General features: G+C 40.5%; 1 protein-coding gene across 1 annotated transcript in view; it reads right to left on the reverse strand.

The window, feature by feature from the left end:
• Nucleotides 1–16,633, reverse strand: part of col8a1 (collagen, type VIII, alpha 1) — a 101,349-nt gene extending 84,716 nt beyond the window's left edge. The window contains exons 1-2 of the mRNA XM_031896619.1: nt 16,553–16,633; nt 16,066–16,140 (exon numbers count right to left, since the gene is read on the reverse strand). The gene's annotated coding sequence lies outside the window, so the exon portion shown is untranslated. The remainder of the gene's footprint in view (nt 1–16,065; nt 16,141–16,552) is intronic.
• Nucleotides 16,634–23,122: the final 6,489 nt, after the last annotated feature.

The following is a 23,122-nucleotide window of genomic DNA, read 5'->3' on the forward strand; positions in this document are numbered from 1 at the left end:
ATATGGAATAGTGTAGTGAAAATAATTTCCTTTTTAATAACAGGAGCAACATCTGTACCACCTGTAGTATCCCATGGGGAAACCCATAGGAAGCATTAACAGGCCTGTTCTAAAAAGCACATCTGATCAGTCGCTGTGTATTACTAGGCTCAGAGCAAACTTATATGATTTCAATTACAATACATTGTCCTAAATACCTCCACCTAGTGCCATTTGCTGGTTGGCCACATCCTTAGTTATGTGATGCTACTCACCTGGGCAACTAGAGCACAACTTCTGGTTTATTGTAATGCAGTTAAAAAACAACAAAGCTTAAAACTTTAGTAATACCTTCCTTGTAAGTTGTGAAAATAAAGTGAAAGGAAAATAAATACATACATACTTTCAGCTTTTTATAATAGACAAATCTATGGGAAAAAAATGAAGGCAAAACTTTCCCTAAAATATTTTATGAACAAATTGTGTAATGTTTGCTGCTTGTTTAGTAACCCCTAGCAACTAACAAAGCATTTATTGGTTAGTTGTTTGGAAAACACAAATCTGGTTGTTATAGATTCCTAGACATGTAGCAAATGTTAAGGTGGCCATACACGGGCCGACTATAGCTGCCGATATCGGTCCCTTGGACCGATTCGGCAGCTAATCGGCCCGTGTATGGGCAGAGCGGCCTGGCCGACCGATATCTGGCCTGAAATTGGCCAGATCTCGATCGGCCAGGTTAGAAAATCCGGTCGGATCGGGGACCGCATCGGCTCGTTGATGCGGTCCCCGATCCGACTGCCCCATTGCCGCCCACATAATCCTATCGTTTGGCCCCAGGGCCAAACGATCGGATTATTTTTTTTTTGACCTAAATGCTCCCCGATATCGCCCACCCGTAGGTGGGGATATTGGGGGAAGATCCGCTCGCTTGGCGACATCGCCAAGTGAGCGGATCTGCTCGTGTATGGCCACCTCTAGGTCTGAAGGGGCAGCTTAAATCTGTCTGTGTATGGCTACTGTCCTATAGCCAAGCTTTTTTCTACCCTAGCTACGATAGCTAATACCCTTGCACTTGGGTGCCTAGAAAATGAGCACCAGTGATTATGGAAAAACTAAAGATCCAAGCAACAATATCAGGGGAAAGCAGTAGATCATGGACAAGAAATGTCTATGTGGTGTTTCAGCACCAACAGACACGTTTCTATGATTACCATTGGGGTAATGTCAACAGGTCTAAAGGTGGCCATACACCAGCAGATCCGCTCGCTTGGCGATGTCGCCAAGCGAGCGGATCTTCCCCCGATATCCCCACCTACGGGTGGGCGATATCGGGGAGCATTTAGGTAAAAAAAAAATAATCCGATCGTTTGGCCCTGGGGCCAAACGATTGGATTATGTGGGCGGCAATGGGGCAGTCGGATCGGGGACCGCATCAACGAGCCGATGCGGTCCCCGATCCGACCAGATTTTCTAACCTGGCCGATCGAGATCTGGCCAATTTCAGTGCAGATCTCGGTCGGCCAGGCCGCTCTGCTCTCCCCATACACGGGCCGATTAGCTGCCGAATCGGTCCAACGGACCGATATCGGCAGCTATAGTCGGCCCGTGTATGGCCACCTTAGTTAGCAGCTTATCTGCCTGTTTATGGAACCACATATCGATCAGGCAGGTTTAAAAGTCCTGCTGGGGTGAGGACATCATCAGCACATTGATGCAGTCCCCTCATTAATGATGCAGTCAAGCTTGGCTAATCAAGGAAACATCCACTTGTTTGGAAACCTTGCTTAATACTGGTACACCCATCAGATAGTGAGACAGAAAGCTTGTTGAGAGGTGACCAAGAACAGAACAGTAACCCAAGAGTGGCAGTCACTTCTATAGACAGGGCCATATTTATATATATATATATATTTAGGCGCCCAAGGGCCTGTACCTTGCGTAGCAGCTTTTGGTTGGTGGTCCTCAGGTGCCTATATATAGATTTTTCTTTAAAAAAGTCCTGGGCTGGAAAGTTTCTATAGAAATCCGGTATCTGGGCTGGGGGGTGAGGGGAGTAGGGTCTTGATCCGGTGCATGTGATGTCACTCGTACAGGAGCAACGTTAAACACTACTGGATGTAATGTGTGTGATGTCACTTCCGACTCTGGGTTGCGTATTTAGGTCAGGTGTCTAGGCTGGCATCGGACCTAAATATAGCCCTGCCTATAGATTATTGCTGGGATGAGTTAAGAGATCCCAGTTTTACAGCATATGATCTATGGCTGTACCCCATAAAAGAAAGAACACCTGGTACATAACAGCATGTTTGTATCTAAAAAGATAGTCATGTACAGCCTACTTCCTTTAAAGCCCTAACATTACAGGCTGTACTTCATAAAAGCCGTGAAGTCTGCAACAGGTCTGATAACTCATAGCAACCATTTATTAGGTAGTAACCAGTGAGGAAAAATGGCAATATGATTGTTTGGCTTTACCGCAGTAGTCTATGGGAAATGCTGTGGCTGAAGCACATGTATAAATTCTGCATTTAATATGGAAGATTTGTGATGGTGCAGAACATTCCATTTTATTTTCACAAGTTTTTCACTGTGGATAACACAATATTCTGTCCAGCGTTGATAGACTCTTGGCCTACAACCGACTGCTATCCCTCACCAGAACTGCCAGAATGGTCAGTCAACTTCTACTTCCACTGAAAGTGGCTTGAGTAGTTATGGCAGGGCAGACACAGGGGGCCAGAAGTGATGTCACTACTTGGTTGGGAGACCAGAAGTGACATCACTAACAGGATGGATCACCAGGAAGTGAAAACTTTTGCTTCACATCCAGCCGCAGGCTACCTACCTTTTCTTTTCTGTCCTAACCGCTTTGTTGACATTCTGTTGGTACCTGCAGACACCTGACCCAATGCAGGACTTCAGTATATGGAGTCTGCCTAATATCTTGGGTTTCAAAGCTTTCATGCAGCTCTGCACACAACCCATTTTGGAAGCTTTTCTGTTTGACACAAGTCTGTTCACCATAAAACTGTACTACTCAAAGCGGAATTAAGATCAAGCTTCTGATCTCTGGCTGTGTGTACAAAAGCAAATAAACCAAATAAAATGTAACCGTAGTCTGGAGTCATGTTCCATTTTGTTCTGATACAGGCAATAAGCACGCAGAACCTGAGTTACAGTAGTGCTGCTTGCTGTCCATAAACACATCATATAACACCCCCCCTCTTATTATTTGCTTGGAAAAGGTTGAAACATTTTGGCTTGATACTTTCTCTCCAGCGTACAGATCCATTTCAGCATACGTGATAGCTAGAAACAACTGTGGCTCGTATATATATTTTTTCCTGACCTTTGAATTCAAGTTCCAGTCTGAGGTGAAAATGAGTTTTAGCAGCACTATTAATTGAGTGTTATAGCAGTTTAAAAACAAGGCTTGTCAAAGAGGAAAAATATGAGGCAATTAAAACGTGTTTCCCAGCATTCCCCAAGGAACCGCAGAACTGGGTTTTTGGTTCAGATTACGTTCGTCGCACATTGATTTATCCTACAATAACCTGACATTGCAGTTTTTTCTTTTCATGGATTATCAGTGTAAAAGCCACGTTGGAAATTTTATCCCCTTCAGATTATCCACAAAGGCTCCAGTGGTGGCATTGGCAATATGATTTGCATGGACACCATTGCTCTTGGGGGCTATTTCAGATTTTTTGATGCTGAATTCTGATTTGGGGAAAAAGTGGAGGCAACATTGCAGAAAGCATTATGTGTGCCATAGGCCTAAGACCTAATGCACAAAGGCTGCTAATTAATGTGAGGACAACTTTACAACTTTTTATTTGCACAGGGTCGCACTGGGCTGGAAGGACACTGGGAAAAAACCCAGTGGGCCATGGCCCCATGGGCAACGAAAACATGATCTCTGCCTTTCTTCCCTTGTTGCACCCCTAGGGTTGCCATTAAGTCATTGGGACGGGGAAGTGATGTCATGGGGTGTGTCGCATCGTCACAGGGGAGGGTTTTGATGCAGCAATCAGTGATTTGCCAATCGCCACATCAATCTTTGAGAATCCTGCTCTGTTTTCCCAATTTGGGAAAATCAGGCTGTCTGGGACAAAATTGTACAGGTGGCAACCCTATGCTCTCCCCCCCCCCCCCCCCAGCTCTCCTCCTCATTCGTGGCAAAAGTAAGTATAAGGTGAGGGAAGAGAGTCTGGTGGTGGGGGAGAAGGCAGGCAGCAGGGGCCCCAGAGCAGGTGTGAGGGCCCCTAGGGTAGCAGCCTCAGTGGGCCTCGCACACCCCAGTCCAAACCTGCATTTGCATAGTCACACCACGTCACAAATGAGCCATTATCTTTAGAAAAAAGTCTAAAACAAATGAGTTTTCTTGAGTTTTTAATACATTTTAGAAAGTCCAGTTGCTTTGGAATTATTTCTGCTAGATACTGTATCTCATGACCTGGATGAATGAAAGTCTCCATAGACAAATGAGCCAATGTGTAGGCCCTTAAGGACTGGCTTCATTTGGATGCATACTTTTCCCCAACATGCATAAAGTTCTATAAAGTTGCTTAGAATTATGCTTTCTTTTTTTTTGTCAAAACATATTTTGAGTTGACATGTCATTAAGTAGCAGATGGGTACTCACAAACATTTAAGAATTACATGTGCCTTAAGAACACTTCCCTGAAAGCTCCAGGCTGCAGCCTTGCCAAAAACTGTGTAACAGATAGGCTAGTGCAAAAACCCTTAATAAAGAGTGCTTTTTAAATAAAAGTTACACTATAACTAGGTGTACACATAAAGTACGTTGGTGTAAAGGGGAACCCCCCACCCCCCGCAGCCAAACAAGTGTGGTAAAAGCTATGGCAATCCACCTATAACCACCCTAGATATTGTATGATGCCACAAAGGATGTTCAAATTATTCGAATACTGCACTATATTTTATTTTACATTGTTTGTCTTCTCCTGGGCCATTAGAGCAATGGGTCTTCTCAGAAAAGTTTTGGTAATAGCAACCCAAAGGAGAATGGATCCTTTGAGCCGGCAAGGAAAAAACTACAGAGATCCTGGGAATACTGATTTTATCTACATACTGTATAATATAACTGGTTTTGTTATAATACCTTTCTCCTTCCTGTACCCTTCTCTCTATCCTCAGTGCACATAGAGTACATGTCTTACAATTTTAACAATTCATTCAAATCTTTTGCTTTTTTCCTACAATGCATCTCAGACCCTGCTTTCACACTAAAGCAGAACCAGCACAGAAATGTTTAACATGCAAGGCAATCATGTACCATTGCTAAAGTCAGCCTATCATGTACTGTACATATGTTTAATGCTCTTTGGTCCATTTCCAGCAAGACTGTATAATCTACTGTATTGCTTAGGTTCTTGTTATGCCTCTGTGCAGGAAGTAAGAAAGAAGGTACAGGTATCGGACCCCTTATCCGGAAACCCGTTATCCAGAAAGCTCCGAATTACGGAATGCCCGTCTCCCATAGACTCCATTTTAAGCAAATAATTCAGAATTTTAAAACTGATTTCCTTTTTCCTTGTAATAATAAAACAGAACCTTGTAATTGATTCCAACTAAGATATAATTAATCCTTATTGGATGCAAAACAATCCTATTGGGTTTAATTAATGGTTTATTGATTTTTTAGTAGACTTAAGGTATTGAGATCCAAATTATGGAAAGACCCCTTATCCGGAATACCCTTGGTCCCGAGCATTCTGGATAATGGGTCCTATACCTGTATAGGGAGTAGCTGTTGAAACTGTAAAAATGTATTTGGCTGGTGGCATCCCTTATTGATTTAAGACCATGGACATTGCTTGCTTCTTGTAAAGAGATTAGAACACACTGGGGAGGCAAGTAGAACTAATAAGAAAAGGTGTGGGCAGAGGCACTGACAGCTTGGGATACCTTTCTAGAAGCTGTGGGGGTAGCAATAGGAAAAGTATACATTCACCTCCTAATACTCGAGATAGACAAAAGGAACAGTCAAATGGAATGCATAGTGGCCCTATATAGAAGAGATACAGAACAAAGGGACACTTTAAAAATCATGGAAAATAAAAAATGTATTTCATATGCCAATTGTGTTAAAATATCACAGTCTACATCTGACTAAAAGTAAATTTTAATGTCCCCCTTCAACTCAGAATTGCTGGCGTTTTACCCAACGGTGATCATTATAAGTTCCCTTTTCATTATAAAAACATCCTTACGTCTTTCCACCATCATTGACTCTTTGCAATGCTTTCTCCTTGAAAAGACTTTCTATGTTCCCAAAGCATTAAACTACACAAGTGGGTTCCCTTTACATTATTATTTTTTTTTTCTATCCATCTGGATTTAACAAAACATGGAGAACAACGAACAAGAAGTGAATGTTGTCCCACATGGCCACATTTCAAAGGAACAGATTTGGATGTTTCTGCGTCTAGACCACAGAAGAAAAATACTTTTATACTAATTAACTTTTTTTTTCTTTAAGAAATGAAAGTCTGTGATTAGGAACACTGGAAAAACACACCAGAATCTATATATCTACAGTCTGAGATTAAAGCCCCTGCTGCCAGCGGAATATATTTTTTGATTTACGTTAATGTCTAACTTGCATGAAACTTCATTAAAACATACTTAAGCCCTATGTATAATATCGTGTAGCCTGTAAATTATATCGTTTCCATAGATGGCCTGGGAGTTTTGTGGCCAAGTTACATTAAAATGGTATTTGTGGGTAGTGAAACCTCTTGTAGCCTCCATATAGTGTGTCAAGCAATAATAATAAACTGGCCAAATTTGAAAATACTTGAAACAAACACTTTGACAAATTGTATTATCACAATGGCCAATTTTGGCATTTGCATATAGGTAAAGCTTTCCCACATGGCTTCTCGGGATTCATTTAAGGTTATGCATGCTTTGCCAAAAAAGTTAATTAATGCATTTTCAATTCAATAATAATAGTAAATTAGCAGTCTGAAGTCTATGAACATTTGGTTATTTTCATATACATATTTTTAACAAGGGGCACCATATTAAGTTGAAACCATAAGATGCTCTTTCTGTTTGGCAATGCATTTCTTTCTTTCTTACACCTTCCTTGGAACTGCAAGACTATTAGGTACCAGGTACTTTAATTACCCCTGTCATTACATGGCAATTCCTCTCTAGAGCATTATTTTACTACACAATTTTGTGTGGCCAAGTTTCCCCTTTGGAGTTAAGACTGCGGCAATAATATATAACCTTGCTTAATTCTCTTTGGGATCATACTATTGTTATCCATCTTCATAGCTTTTTTATGGTTGTTGTTGTTATTGTACATCTTGCTCACATACTTGTATCTATCAGCTTTCTCATTTTATCCTGCTGATCTTTAACTGCCTTAAATGGCCTGGGCACCAGTCAGAACAGCCTATGACTAAGTACGAAACGCGTAAGGCTTCTTTATAGCATGTATGTGTGTAACTAAAATAAAGTATTTACTTCAATTTTGAGCTTCTACTTTACCATTTTTGAATTTCCAGAGTGCCTGCCTTTCCTATTGAATGTCTTCCTATGTGGCTCCCCTATGCTGAGGGTCTGGGGCATGAGCACTCGGGCCATACCTACAATCGGGTAAGCCTGATCTTCACTATCATATCTTAGATTTATACCCTCTGAGTTTATATTCACCAGTCAGAACAGCAGTGTAAAATCAATAATATCATGATAATGAAAGAGAACAAACAATTACAATGAAAAAATAGTCCTTAAAAGAGTACTCTGGGCATACATACATTTTTGGGGGGGGTTTATCCCCATTAACTGAAATTCTATTTTTACACAATTTCTGAAAAGGAATAATCCATCACATATGGTGACAGAATTTATATTAGTGCCTTTAAGAGTTTTAATGGAAGAAAATATTTTACTGTAAAAGTAATTCAGGGTGCTGTGGACCTATGTACTTGTCATAAATTTTGTATTACGCCTCACTTGAACTAGATATTTGTCAGTAGGCTGCACTGGAGGCATTCTAGGAGCAATCTCCTGGGTGGAATTTCTTGTTCTTTATAATGTATGATGCAAGGCCAGCCTAATTCATATTTCTTAATTATCTTCTGTTTAGGTAGTGATGAGTCCAATAAACATAGCCTTCAGTAACCTAATTGCATTTAGAAAAAGCAGCTTACATCAAAGAAACCTGATTCATCCAGCCATCTGTAGAATGGTGATGCTAGGATTTGTAAAACAGCAGCATGGAGGGCCTTTGGTTGGGCATCTGTAAGAAGTAATCTGGGGGCCTTTAAACCTGGGTAAAGGCCAAAGAGTAGTCTAGAACTCTAGACACAAACTCTTTCTCTTTGAAAAGAACAAACTTCATGTAGACATTTGACTCAGAAGGTTCACCTTGTCCAGGGACTGGCCCAAAAACATGGCTGGCTCTAAACCTGTTGGGCCCTGCCACCTGCCCGCACCCAAACTGTGGCTGTGTGTTTCAAAGTGGAATGCACGGCCATCTTTATTTTTTCACTGTAAGTAAGCAGGGCAGGAACGGGAGCGGCAGTGGCTGGGTTCCCTAGTCTGACTCTGACCTTGTCCCACCATGTTAATCTATTTTATATTTCATTATCACTCATGTTTTCAGCAAAATGAATGCTCTGACAAGTTGGTAAGGTGAGAAGTATGATACAAAAATCCAGCTTTGTCCATATGTACTTATTTGATATGCTTATTGTGTTAAAAACTACCCCTCATGTATTATACAGTAGGAGGCAGGGCTTCCATGGTGACATCAGACATCTCATTATAATGACTAGTTTATTGTATGTGTGTTTTGTTTTATTAGTGGCTATTCCTGATGATCTTCCAATATACTGCACCTTAGCTGGGCCTTTCTGCTTATTCAACTCCCAGCATATTCAAAGCATAATAAAAGGAATACTTTGTTTTACTACAAAAAGCAAAATACAGTTTAGAGTTTGGAAATCCAGGCCATTGTTCACTGGAAGGAAATTCCACAATAAAATAAACTAAAATACGAAGTGTTAGCTGAGAAATAGAAGTTAAAGTACTTCTAAGGAGAAAGAAATATGTATTAGTAGAGTTTTGTCCAGTTGTGATATCTTTATTAATAAATCACTTGTATCCGCAAGGCATTACCAGAACTTAAAGACAGTAACAAATTACTTCAGTGCTTTAAACTACAGGGAATGACCACAAGATTAATGCCTTCATGCAAGTCCAAGTCTACAGTCTATTTAAAACTTTACAGATACCAAGTTGTTTAAAGTATAACTGTATACAAATAAGTGCCAGTCTTTTCTTCTAATACAAAACTGTAATGAACTGTATGAATCAAAGCACATAATCTGGTGGTAATTTGCTCATTTAAACACCATTCACAAAGGTATTTGTGTCTATTGCCACCAACTGTGCCTAGCAACAATGCTCTAGTTCAGCCAACATTGTGCATAGGGTGCAAAGTACAGACCCATGGATGCAACAGATCCCTAGAATTATACCCTGCCTTTAGGGGGTGTTACTTCTACGGGGTTCCCTTAGAATACAACTGACTTGCAGCTAGCAAAGCACAATATTGGCAACATGCAAAGTGGCAAGATGGAAATGTGAGCATTCACGCTAAGAAAAACTGGAACCGCAACTACCAAAGCTAAAGCTAAATTGCTTCTGCGCTGGAAAATTACTGCAAGTTTTGGTGGATACTATCTGTTTTTGAGCTTTGCACATTTCTCTTGTTTTCATACATTAGTGAAAAATAGTACCCAAAGATTTGTGTTTTATAAAGTTGTAACTTTGGTGGTAGAGCAAGACTGTGTAGGATCTCATTATAGGAACAGTACTTGATTGGCCCCTCAGCAATTACAGACATAGCACTTGATTGGCCCCTCAGCTCCCATACACTTTGCGTTATCCTTGTACCATGTACATATATGTACTTATATGGTCTACTCTGCAAGCATTACACCTCCCCAATGTCCCCAATGGTGGAACACTGCTCCAGGTAATAACGTAAGGGTACCAATTTATTTAATCTTAGATGTTATCGTTATTATAAGACATAAAGATATTTATAAGTTAATGTAATGTTATATTTGGTCAACCAAGACGATCATGGCTCACTTTTGCCAAAACTAAAAAAAGCAATCACTCAGAGAGATCACTCAGAGTGCACTCACTTAACATGAGCTTTGTAGTAGGATTTGGTTCAGGATTTGGCCTTTTTCACCAGGATTTGGATTCAGCTGAATCTAAGTACCTGTCCGAACTTAATCCAAATCCTTAAAATCACGTGACTTTTTGTCACATGAACGCAGAAGCTGAATATTTTTTACCACACTGTTGTCTTTAATCCTTTTGTGACCTAATTTGCATATGCAAATTATTTGGCCAAATCTTTTGTGCAGGATTTAGGCTTTGCCTGAATCCCAAAATAGTGAATCCCTAGGAAATACCCTATGAGATTTTGGACAATCCTTCTTTCTGCTATGTTGCATTGGTTTATGAAGGACTCCCTAAAAGTTAATAATTAATTGGAGGAAAGGCATTTGGCTGTTGGTTTCCTGATACGGAAAATTATTTTAGTAAATCTGCCTCTAAACGCTCCATACTGCCAGGTATACCAAAGATTGCAACCAAAGTCTATAGCTACCAACAGTTGCCAATATTTATTAAGCAGTCCATACATAACTTCAGTCCCTAGGTAGTCCAACCCATTTCCATGTCACTCTTAGCCCATCTCTAAATATTAGTAAATTGAGGTGTGGAGATATAGGCAATAAAAACTCCAAGATGTATGAATGCCCCGCAAGTATCCCATATCATATTACCTGTGGGATATTTAATGGAAACAACAATGTTAGTATCTAGATATGGAATTCAGCTCTTGGCCTTTTGTTCCTAAATTGTTACAGCTCACACACACACTTCAGTTTACTTAAATATATCAGTAATTAGTTTGGTGACATACACTACGGCCTCCTAAATTTTCATCTTTCTACAACGCTGAACTACTATAATTTTCAAGAAAGCATAGAAGCCTGACTTACTGTAAAGGTTAAGAAATAATGGGATCCTTTGGGTATCAGCTATTTACTAGACTTTACCAGACGCCAGAGGATATATTTTTCACTAAAGGGTTTACGTTTTCTGCCATTTGTTATAAAAACATAGCTTTCTGCGGAAGTTTCATGTTATATTGGTGAGACTCTATTTAGATGTTATCCAAACAAAAGTACAAGGTTACTACCCAAGAACAGCCAAATGCAAATTATTATGGCATTGGAGCCATTGTTATTCCTGGAATTGGGATAGGGTTTTTCTTTCAGAAGGCGAAAGAAGTTTTCAAGAAGAAGTGTAGGCACGAGGCAGTGATGTCAGTGTTACAGGAACAAAGGGCCAGTGCTAATAATACTGAACCCTAATTATGCCAGCAAGAAACAAACCAGGATTCTGAAAGTTATAGTTGAACATGTACTGTATTTGGCATGGTGGGGACCCTTAGCCACTGTGGCACTGCCCTCTGGCAGATATTAAGTACAGGGTTGCTTTGGGCACTGCACAGTTCTGTAACTGAGCCCTATGGTCTTTAGAACATACAATATTTAGAAATGCAGCAGAATCATAGTTTTTTTGTTCTACTATTTGTTTTTATTAATTTAAATATTTATGACCACTCATAATTTAAATACATTAATATGCATTGCTGCAAAGACTTGATATCTCATTGAAAGCAGCCCTCTCAGCGTTCTTGTACCTGTGTGGTTGTTCCAAAATAGACACAATAGAGAGGATGTATTGCTGAAATTCATTAAGGTACTAAACAAGCTCCTGCACTTGAACATGCTCGCCAATGCCTCTATCCTGCCTCCTATGATCAAAGGTGTGCCTCTGCTCCAGTTGTCCATGGCAAATCCTGGAGCTACCCCCACCCTGGTCCTGGCAGGAGATCCACTATTCACACAGTGGCTTGCATCAGTTGGTACACTAGATTTGTGCCTAGTGAATTGGATGCAAATGGCATTTTGAATGCACCCTCTGGAAGTAATTAAACCCTCACTCTGAAAATGCTAGACACAATTTGTACCCAATTTGCTCCAAAACCCAAACACAATGGAATCAATTTTGAAGCATTGATAATAAAACATGGAATTAAAATTATATAAATAAAAAAAAAATTAGCAAAATATTACTTACCAAATTTGACTTTTTCTAAATAGAGAAAAATAAAGGAAAGGCAAGAAAAAGCCTCCAGATTATATACACTAGTTTAGATTCCCAGCTGACTGAAACTGCCTACAAGAAAACGTTCTGTGAGAAGCGCTGATCTGTTGTTGGATTCCTGTGCTGTCCATTTAATAAACACATGTGGGTCTCTGTTTTAATGGAGTCAGTATATAAAGAGGATTCATTAAATCAGCTCAATGGCAGGCAGCAAAGCATTTTTAAGGGATTTAACAATGTGCCATATGGGCAAGGGTTGTCAAGGCAGACTTGTGATTCTTGAGTGGCTACCAGTTGGCAGTTGCCATTCACCTTTGATGTAACTTTTATTTGATACACAGTATTTGGAGAGAATATTTTATTTGAGCATACCTTTTAAAAACCATATAAAAATTATATTTTTTCTTTCTTTTTTTCTGTTTGGTGTTTGAGAAAGAGGAAGAAATAATTTACAGAATGTATGAATCCCTGAGAGTAAATAAATCCTTAAATCCATAATGTGTGGATTTCACCTTTGCCTAATTTGGCCAACAAATTTGACTGATCTGATTGTTTTGGCCCCCAGACCATTGACTGGATCATGCCATGGGCCCATGCAGACTTGTCAGGGGAAGACATCGTCAATGTGCCTATGAAGTCTTGGTTCTGTGGCATTTTCTAGTCTGCCTGATAGATACAGTATCTAGTTGATTTTTAGCCAGATATCGATTGGGCAGGTTGTCGGGAATACCTCATGCACAGGCTAATTGCTTTTATTGGTGGCCCATGTATAGGTACCTGCACTGCTCCCATATCCTTTCAGTTCCATATCAGCGTACAGTCATGAGAACCAACCATGGGCAACAAGAAGGGTCATACCATGGATGTGTAGCCAGCACTCACAGATTCCATGGTATGATCCTTCTCCTCTAGCTGTAAGTCTTGGGCATGTGCACCCAGATCACAAGTGGTTTCTGGTGAGCTTTCCACCTGTTTTTGTGGTTTCACACTAAACTTTTTCTTTTATGGGTAACTAAGACCCATAAAAACTTCTAAGACTTTTTATATTGCTATTGTTATTATAATATTAATTGGTAAAGTGTTTTCAGTCTAAAAGTATAATACCAGCAAATAAAAGATTACATGCATCAATAATTGGAGGATACTTAGGATGGCACATCATACACGAACAAGCAAACTTTCTTCTCCACTTCACTCTGTTGCAGCTACAATTCTGACTATAATGGGGCAAGGGAGGTCCATACTATGCCCAGTTCCCGGCAGCATATTTCTGCACTGAGCATTAAGCTGTTTGTAAACGGCCACCTGGCTTTGTCTTGGCCCCTCTGTAAAGGCTGTGTCTGTAAGTAACCCTAGAATAATGGTTATGTCTTTCCTAACATCATACCAATAAGCAGATCCACATTTAGAGCGTTTTGCATACAGATGTTTAAGTAAAAATAACATTTGACATGTACAAGACAAAACGACTGGAAAGGATGGTCAGGTACAGATAATGAGAAATCAGTGTTCAGAATGTCAGATTATTCGTTAAGGAATTATTCCAGACATGACATCATGCCTAGCTGATTAGATGTGCAATAAAATGTTTTAATAGTGTCTAAGACATTGACGGCACGTTGAGGGGTTGCTGGCCATTTCTACAGCCAGAAAAGACTGTTAACTGTTGAGTGAATAAACCAGCTCTTACTGCACCTAAAAGACTGCAGATATGTTTATGAGAGGGCCATTAATTTGGCACATAATAAGTGCAAATGTATAGGTTAATAGGGACTTCAGACACTGGGTGTAATTGCTTTACAGGCAAATATAGAGGGCATGTGGCCAAGAACTCACAAATGCAGTAATTAGGCCTTAATCTGCCATATCCATACAACATGCCTTATAGTGCACTGTGATGTTTAGGCTGTTAGAGAACCTCTAGATGATACTTCCATCAGGATCATGGGAGTTAAGAAGATCAGTAATAGCTGCAGAGCTTGTCTGTTGCCTATCCATGATTTTTTGAAAATGCTATTGGGATCTACAATAAGTAGCATCATCTGATTTTTGATCCAGTCATATCAAGGCATTATGCCATGGAATGGCAGAGGTGATGTGAGATTCCTGCCAAATCTGTCCTCAGGGAAGTGTCAGCCTGTGTTATGCTCTGCATGTGATTTTACCTGTACCACTTGCCTCAGAAAAACTGTATTGTAAGTTAACCTTTAGAATGTTCAATAAACACATTTTTCTGTATAGCAGCAAGAGAGGTGTAATTGCACAACACCGTCACCTTCCTCTTCCACTTAGTGAAGGCTCATTCTGGGTGAAAGAGTACAGTGTAACCCATGTTCTACTGGTACCAGTCTGGGAAGGCCCCACTCTGAAAATGCTAGACACAATTTAAAACACAAGCACAATGGCATCAGTTCTGATGCATCGATAACAAATGGGAATAAAATTATATAGGTTAAAAAATATATATAGAATATTAGTTACCAATGGCTATGGCTCTGACATAGCAGCCACACAAAAAGATTTGCTGGTATATATCCTAGAATATCTTCCCAGAACTCAAACCCAGCAATACCAAAGTGACAAATTCCAGTTTATTTTATAATTGAAATAATTTTCATCTTACTGATCTTGTTATTTTGCTTTTTAGTACATTTTATTGCTCAGTTATGACTGGTACAGGCTTAAGTGTTGGAGTATTAAGGCCCATGACACAAAGGGAAACTGGCGAAGAAGACACACCTTGTGTCATGGGCCTAACATGCATCTCCATAAAGGGTCCCTGGAACCTGAACTAATGGTAGGTGGAGGCTGCACCAGATTAAAAACCCAACGAAGGTGCAGAATCACAGTGGCTCACACAGACACAAGGGAGCTGTGTATGCAACTCCGGCCACAAGCTGTGATTAAGTGCAAGACACCCTTGCATCCCCCAGCATTTGAACGGAGATGATATGCAAAGCTACGGCCATTCCTGCCCCTCCTGTTTGCAGTGCTGCAGTCCACTCAAGGAGCACAAAGAATTATATCTCGGTAAAAAAAACGTTTTTTGCATTTTTTACCTTGCCCCATTTTTTTGGTAGATTAACCCATTTGTCCAGGTTGTTGTTATTTATTCAAAATGAAAATGTTCTTGAAGCCAAAGTACTAGTCTCTACAAAAATGCAATACCCAATGCTAAACTTTGTTGTCCTTCATATTGTATCATTTAGCAAATCACAACTACAGTAAATGCAGAATGCCTTTATCCTGACTGTTGTGCCTGGTTGAAGTGACATGTTTCCTCAGCAGGTGGTGCTCTCTTTCATATTCCTCCCTCCCTTGCCTGAGTCTCTTCATGATCAGCAGAATGGCATGTAGATTTTTTCTGATGAACTGTGCAAAGCAGATGGTATATATACTGTATATATATATATATATATGCTACAATAGGGGCACATTTATTGAAGTGTGACAATAGAGTTCACTAGAGCTCTCCATTCAATCGTATAAGATTTTTAGGGGCATATCTATGAAAGGGTGAACTGTGTCCTTAAATATTTCCCTAAGCCTGTGATAGTATTGGGGACCTCTCATCCTTATTTCCCTATTTATTGCTTTTATTGTTTGTTTCCCATATAACTGCAAAATGATTGGTGGATTTACTCTTGCTATCTGAGCATAAAGGAAAGCAAACCCACACTTATAGATATTTTACCATAAAATATAAAACTACAAAAGAGGGGCATTGTACAAAGACTGGGGAACTGTGCAAAGTGCTAAAATAGGAACAAATTAGTCTCCACTGGGCCTTCTTTCATTGGACATAAAAATTAAGTAACCCTTTAAATAACTGGCACTGACCTACAGAGAAAGTGAAAGTGTCGTTTTTTATATCTTAGGTTGTCTCGTGGTTCGTAAGGGTACAGCATTCTTTTCCTGCGAATGATAAAGGAGTCTTTTCATATGGGAACAAATATATATCCAGTGACCTTTAAACTGTATTATTTAAAGAGTTTCTAATGATCCAGTTAAAAGGGACGAGCACATAGCAGTAAGTGCCATTATCCCTCATACTGTTGACACCCACATTCCAAGGAACCAAATGCTTTTTATAAAGAGGCCATTTAGGATATTGGTACCCGCACAGGAATGTGTAAATGTTATTTAAGATGCGAGTAAAGCAAACAGGCCCCACTGTTCCCCCCAGGGTGAGTGTAAATCACTGCACAAGCATCCCTTATGCACAAGGGGCAGCACTTGGCATTTGGCTTTGCTGCAGATAAAGTCATTTCTTCATATAATTTGTGATAATCATATGCAGGGGTGTAGTAAAACTAGAAAAACCCACCTGGAGATCTTAAACAACAGGGTAGAAATCATCTTTATTCCTGGCTGTGTCCCTCCCCTTCACTTTCACTTCCTGTATCCATAACCTTCAGGGTTGCCAGGTTGGCAGTTTTTTTCGCCAAATTGGGCTACTAATTTAAAGCCCAGGTGGGTTTCCAAAGTACAAACCCACCAAGGTAAAAATTTGGGCTAGTTTTTAGAGACTTGGTGGGTTTATAGTTTGGAAACTAGCCAAAGTTTTATTCCTCTGACATGCCTATCCCAGTGCATGCTGGGTAATGTAGTTTGTATCTTACATTTAGCCTTCAGCTAAGATTAATATAAAACTACAATACCCAGCATGCAATTATAGACAGAAGCTCCATTTTCTATTACTGTTTGCTGAACCTGAAGCAGGAAAACTACCTGCAACCTGCATGGACTGGGCACAGAGGGCAGGGAAACATCAGCCATCCCAGTAACTGGAGAGGGGCCGCAGAGCATGAGTAGTGATTATACGCTTTAAAAAGGCAAGTTTTCCCATTTATACTTTTATTTTTTAGAATTTTTTTTCATTGCGCAAATTGGCTTTGGCTGGTTTGGAAAAATAATTCTCATTACTCGACCCAGTGCTTAGCTGCTAATGCATATTAAAATAAAGAGCTAACATTCTTGCAGGGATGGATGGAACAACATTACATAGGGGACAATATTCAAGTCTAGAGGGGCCAGTTTTGTATAGCTCCACCCCCTGGGAAAATTGCCTTTGTGTAGTAACCCATGTTATAGGGGCACAACTCTGCAGGGCACCCATAACCAGATACTTGCAACAACCAACCAGATACTTGCCTTCTGTATTCTACCTGATGAAAGCTGATTTCTGATTTGTTGGGCTACTGCATTGGGTCAGTTTTAAGTAAAGGAAACCCTCTACAAAAGAAAGGCAGTTTGCAAGTTACCATATGTGTACCCACAATGCAGCATTGTCCCCATATTTCCAGCAAAATATCAAGCATCGGCTAAATGGTATGTGTGGCAACTTTCCTCATTGGCAAGTGGTTGCACAGGTGAGAATGGCATCTGGTTTTTACAGCATCATTAAAATGTGATTCACTAGGTGCAATTAAGGCAGATGTTAGTGCCAGTGCTCCATTTTATCCATACGCCCTCTGCTTTGCACTTGCACCATAAACAGAACTGTCTCATATAAGTCACATGGTCTGATTTACAAGACAATATTTATTTACCATTATGTCCCATTGCCTCATGTATTATACTTTTAGATTGTGAGTTCTATTGGGCAGAGCTCTTTTTTCCTTTTGTATCAGGAATTGGTTATATTTTTGTATATACTGCATACCACCCAACTGTCCCACTTTTCACGGGACAGTCCCGGTTTTTATGGCGCATCCCGCTGTCCCGGATAGTTCCATGAATGTCCCGCATTGCGGGACATTCATTGAACAATCCAGCACAGTGGGATGCGCTGGCTGGAACTGGACATTCTGGCTTCTCCTGCCGCTTTACTCGTTATGCCTCTCCTTGTGCAGCGCGACAGGCCCTTTTATAAGGTTGCGCCCCTGGGTACGTGTGACGTCATTACGCACAGTCGCGCAACCTTATAAAAGGGCCTGGCACCGCCGCACAAGAAGCCGCATAAGGGGAGAAACTGCAGACGAAGGCGGAGCTCCTATGGGGGGCTACTGTGTATGGGGGGCATTGTGTGTAGGGGGGCAAAACTGGTACATAGTTATAACTCACTTATAACTGACTGCCTTCTCTCTATATTTGTATTTTAATGTAGGAGTTGCTATATTGTTTTCCTTAGGTAGTACAGTATGAGGGTAAAGCACATTTGCGTCTGATCCCGGCATTTCATCTATATAAAAGGAGTATTTTTTTTTAATGGGGTGTGGTAATTTGGGCGTGTTTACAAAAGTGGGAGTGGTCAAAAAATTGCCACGCTTCGTGTGCCAAATCTTTTTGTCCCTCTTTTCATTTTTCAAATGTTGGTAGGTATGATACTGTAATCTGTATGTTCAATGTAAATTCCAATTTATAGTACTGCGCTGATACCTCATTAGAGACTCAAATATAGTAAATCCTCGTGCTATTTTTTGGCACCCTTCATGATCCAGTTTTGGATATAATGCTAAATTGTGGGTAGAACACATGATTATTTGAGTGCACATTTTTCCATTTTGCACATTACACTTGTGTTTGTAGATTGATTTCTTATAGCTATTCTGCTGTACTCTGCACACAAATACATAGTTATTTTTTTTCTCATGGTTTCCATTTAAATTATGGTATTTTGAATCTATATTTCCAAACAACAGTATAAAGGTGCATTTTTGAGGAGGATGGCACTGTGCCCTGAGATGGCCCTTAATACCCTACAAATGATATCCCTATAAACCATGTTTAGAGATATTATCAGTTATAGCGTTATAACTTGTGTTTAGTGTTTCTGTCACATGACTCACTGGACTTTGTGTGTTTTAATAAATATTGTAATAAATATTGTATGAAGATATATATACATATATGGCCATTAAACTCCTCAGTGACTTATTATATCCTTATATTTTATAATAGGGGGTACCTTATTTACTATATCTATAAAAGATGATAATACATATAATAAATCATGCAAAGTGAAATGGAAGGAGGAGCCTTCAGCAATATCACATTGCAAATACCCCTTAGAGCCATTTAGGGGTCATTCAAAGGTCATGACCTTCTGATGTTTAAAGGGCACAAACAACCAGTCCTGGATTTTTTATGATCTGCAAGTAACTAAATGTCACTGCCCTACAATGAGATTTTTCTTCCCAAAATAATGCTCCCATTAAACTGTAATCTCCTTTTGTTGCAGTTGCAGTTGAGCATCTGGTATTGCCTGTGACCGTTTGATAAAATATTTGCTCTTGAATAAAGAAACCTATTCTCCTGGTTTCTTAGAAATCTCTTGGCTGGATTTTTTGAAAATTAGCTCATATTTAGCCAGGTCACAGGTTCTGCAAATACATTAAATCAGTGTACGCCCTTTGTTTGCATTCCCAGTTTCAACTGTCTGAGATTCCAGCTTGTTCAGTAGTTCTTAGGCCCTCCGTCTGCTTTTGTCGAGACAACTCGCATTTGTATCTCCGAACTGTGGTGAATTTATTAAAGGGTGAAAATAGAGTTCGCCACAACTTTCACTGTTCTTTAAATGCTTTTATTGAGGCAAATGTATCAAAGGGTTAAAACAGAGCAAACTCTATTCAAGCCCTTTGAGGATTATGCCCTACACTGGCAAACAGAGAGCTGTAGAGTTCAACCCTGGCAAAACAGCGGTGAACTCTATTTTCATTCCTTGATAATTATGCCCCTTTGTGAATCAATAGGTCAGAGTTTGGGCTGTTACGGTAGAATAGCTTGCACCTGATTGGTTGCTATGTGTTTCTGAACCCAACTTTGCACCTTTTATTTTATCCTCCAGCCTCATTAGCTGTTCTGCCCAAGTTCTAAAACAACTGCCAGCTGTACAAAGTCAGGCTTAATTCATATTCTGCTGTCTTCTGACATTGCTTTTATAGGTGAATTATAATTATAACGTTTATAGCCCATTTCTTATTATGAAGTCTGGCGGGCTCTTCTGTTGGCCACCGGTGTCTCATAAAGGATCTGAAACATATGTTTTTATTGGTTGTTATCCTGCTCTGGGGAGAAATAAAGTGTCTCTTTTACAAACCTTATTATTATCATCTCATATTTATATACATTTACTCAGCACTGTACAGAGGAGCTTACAATCTAAAGTCTCTCTCCCCTTCACACACAGTTGAGTAAAATAGGTTATATTGCCACAGTCTGCCTGCACTATTCTGCCTGTGTGTGCCATACTCTGCCTGCACTATGCTGTCTGTGTGTGCCACATTCTGCCTGCCCTATGTTGCCTGTGTGTGCCACATTCTGCCTGCCCTATGCTGCCTGTGTGTGCCATACTCTGCCTGCACTATGCTGCCTGTGTGTGCCATACTCTGCCTGTCCTATGCTGCCTGTGTGTGCCATACTCTGCCTGCCCTATGCTGCCTGTGTGTGCCATACTCTGCCTGCACTATGCTGCCTGTGTGTGCCATACTCTGCCTGCCCTATGCTGCCTGTGTGTGCCATACTCTGCCTGCACTATGCTGCCTGTGTGTGCCATACTCTGCCTGCCCTATGCTGCCTGTGTGTGCCAAATTCTGCCTGCACTATGCTGCCTGTGTGTGCCATACTCTGCCTGCCCTACCCTGCCTGTGTGTGCCATATTCTGCCTGCACTATTCTGCCTGTGTGTATGGCACACACAGGCAGAGTATGGCACACACAGGCAGCATACAGTGACACAATGCTGGCACTGCTCCTACAGTCTGCACAATAACTATATATTAAACTTAATTGCAGTACCACCTCAGTATATGTTCTTTTTATAGTGTGCAGGGTTTATTTGTGGGTTTCTACTGCTGTGTGAGGTGTGAACAGGTGAACAATGTGGGTGATTACAGTCTGAGCCTTAAGTGTGAACAATGCAGGGATTAAAAGGTGTGAACAACACAGGGGATCACATTTGTAAACAATACAGGGGGGTTATAGCCTGAATCTGACGTATGAACCATGCAGAGGGCCAGTACTGATACCATTTAAACCTTACACAAAGGTAAGCTATCAAAGCAGCCAGACAGGTGGGGGGCCACACAGATGGGGGTCGCGGACCACCAGTTGGACAGCACTGCTCTATACTTATGGGCTCCTCAGCAGCTCCTGGGCCTGTTATGCTCCTGACTGTCATTACAGTGTTTTATTAATTGCCCCCCGCGTGCAGCAGGATACACAGAAACTTCTTATTGAAAAATAGAATCCAAGATTGTGCATTGCTTTACATCGGCACATGTACAGCAGTTCTAGGTTTGTGGTTTAAAGCACCAGCTGTGTTTTCATTCCGGTCTGTGGCCACACAGTTTTAGCAGAGAGCATTGATTCTAAGCCTATGGTTTATTTGCTGCACTTGGGAGCTGATTTTAGCTCAAATCTGCTGGTTGTTTTGCCCCTGTGCCACAGTCTTTCTCAACCACAAACACATATACTGTGCCTGTACATGTAAGCTTCCTATTCATTCCAGTGCTTCTTTTTTTTTTATATCATCTTTCCTATTTAGTCTGAACACTGACTATAGCAGCGTATGTCTAGCCAGGAGCCCGTGTTTCTATTTATGTCATTTGCTTTCTTACCTTAATTTAGTTTCTCAACTGGAAACCAATGAGTTCAATCTGGTGGAATGTATTCGAGTGTCTAAAGTGTGTGTTCTTCCCAGATGTGCAACACTTGTGTAGCTCCGGGAAAGAGCTAGATGTGCATACAAGGATATTTCTGGTAAGTTTTAAATATAACACATTGTTTCATTGCCCATTGGGTTTAACAAAGGTGACACAGAGGGGAATAAGCAGAAATAACTTCTTTTTGAGCTTTCTGCTTTCAACGTATCCTTGTTCAGGCCCTTTGGCGGAATGAATGTTCAATCATGTTCCCTCGTGGGCTTGACAAGTGCGCCCACTGTTCCTGGGAGGGCACAGCTGGACCGCCCCATAAGCAGAACAAGGTACCACAGAGCAGCAGTAGGTCTTTCCCTTGTTATCTGGGTATGTATGGAACCTCAATAGGGCTATTTTGAAAAACTATCCTGTGATCTTATCAATTTGCAGTTGGTCAATCCAAAGTGAACATGATAGGGGCCATTTACTGTTCCCCAGGTACAAGAGCTTGAGCACTAAGGTGCTCCCATAGAGCGCAAGAGGAATCCCTTAGATCTCATCTAACAAAGACTGGCACCCCAGGGAATGCGCCACTTTGCAAACAACAGTGTCAGAAGGAACAGGCCACATGCCTACCTTGCTGGACTATTACTGATTCACCCAGCGCTGCATTTGTATGTGAAGGGGCAGGATGCAAAACTATGCATTTCTGCACCAATTGTTTGCTTATTAAGTGCTGTATCAGCACCAAAGTACGTATTGAGGTACACATTTCTTTGAATTGTCTTACTAACAAGCATGCAGGGCAAAAATGTATGTGGCTCTTCTTTAACATGTATGGAGTTAGCTAATTGTATAAAGGCTAATCATTTGTGCTTAACAAGGCCATTGCATGAGGACATGAAGGTCTTGTGCAAGGCAGAATCTGCAAGCAGAGCCAATAACCCCAATATGGAAGCTTAAATTATACCTTCAGTTTTTTTAGCTATAAATACAGATTTAGTGGCCAAAATAAGAATAATGTTATATGTTAGAGTTGTTGGCAAGTAACACAAGGTGTGTGCTTTGTGTGATTAATGTGTTCCCGCTCATCAGCTTATAGCCTTGACATTTAAATTGGAAAAGTCTAAACATATGCAACTGGCATTCACAGCAAGGAAAACAGGTGACAGACACATTAAATATCTATTTATCTTGATAAACTGAAATCCCAGGAGTGTTACATAGCATATACAGGACAGGGTCTCAGTAAATTCCAGTTATTTGTGGTTTGTGGCGCTGTAATGAGCATAGTCTGAGTAGGTTATTGTCTGAGCA

This window comes from Xenopus tropicalis, chromosome 2, assembly GCF_000004195.4.
Source record: "Xenopus tropicalis strain Nigerian chromosome 2, UCB_Xtro_10.0, whole genome shotgun sequence".
Classification (NCBI taxonomy): Eukaryota; Metazoa; Chordata; class Amphibia; order Anura; family Pipidae; genus Xenopus; species Xenopus tropicalis.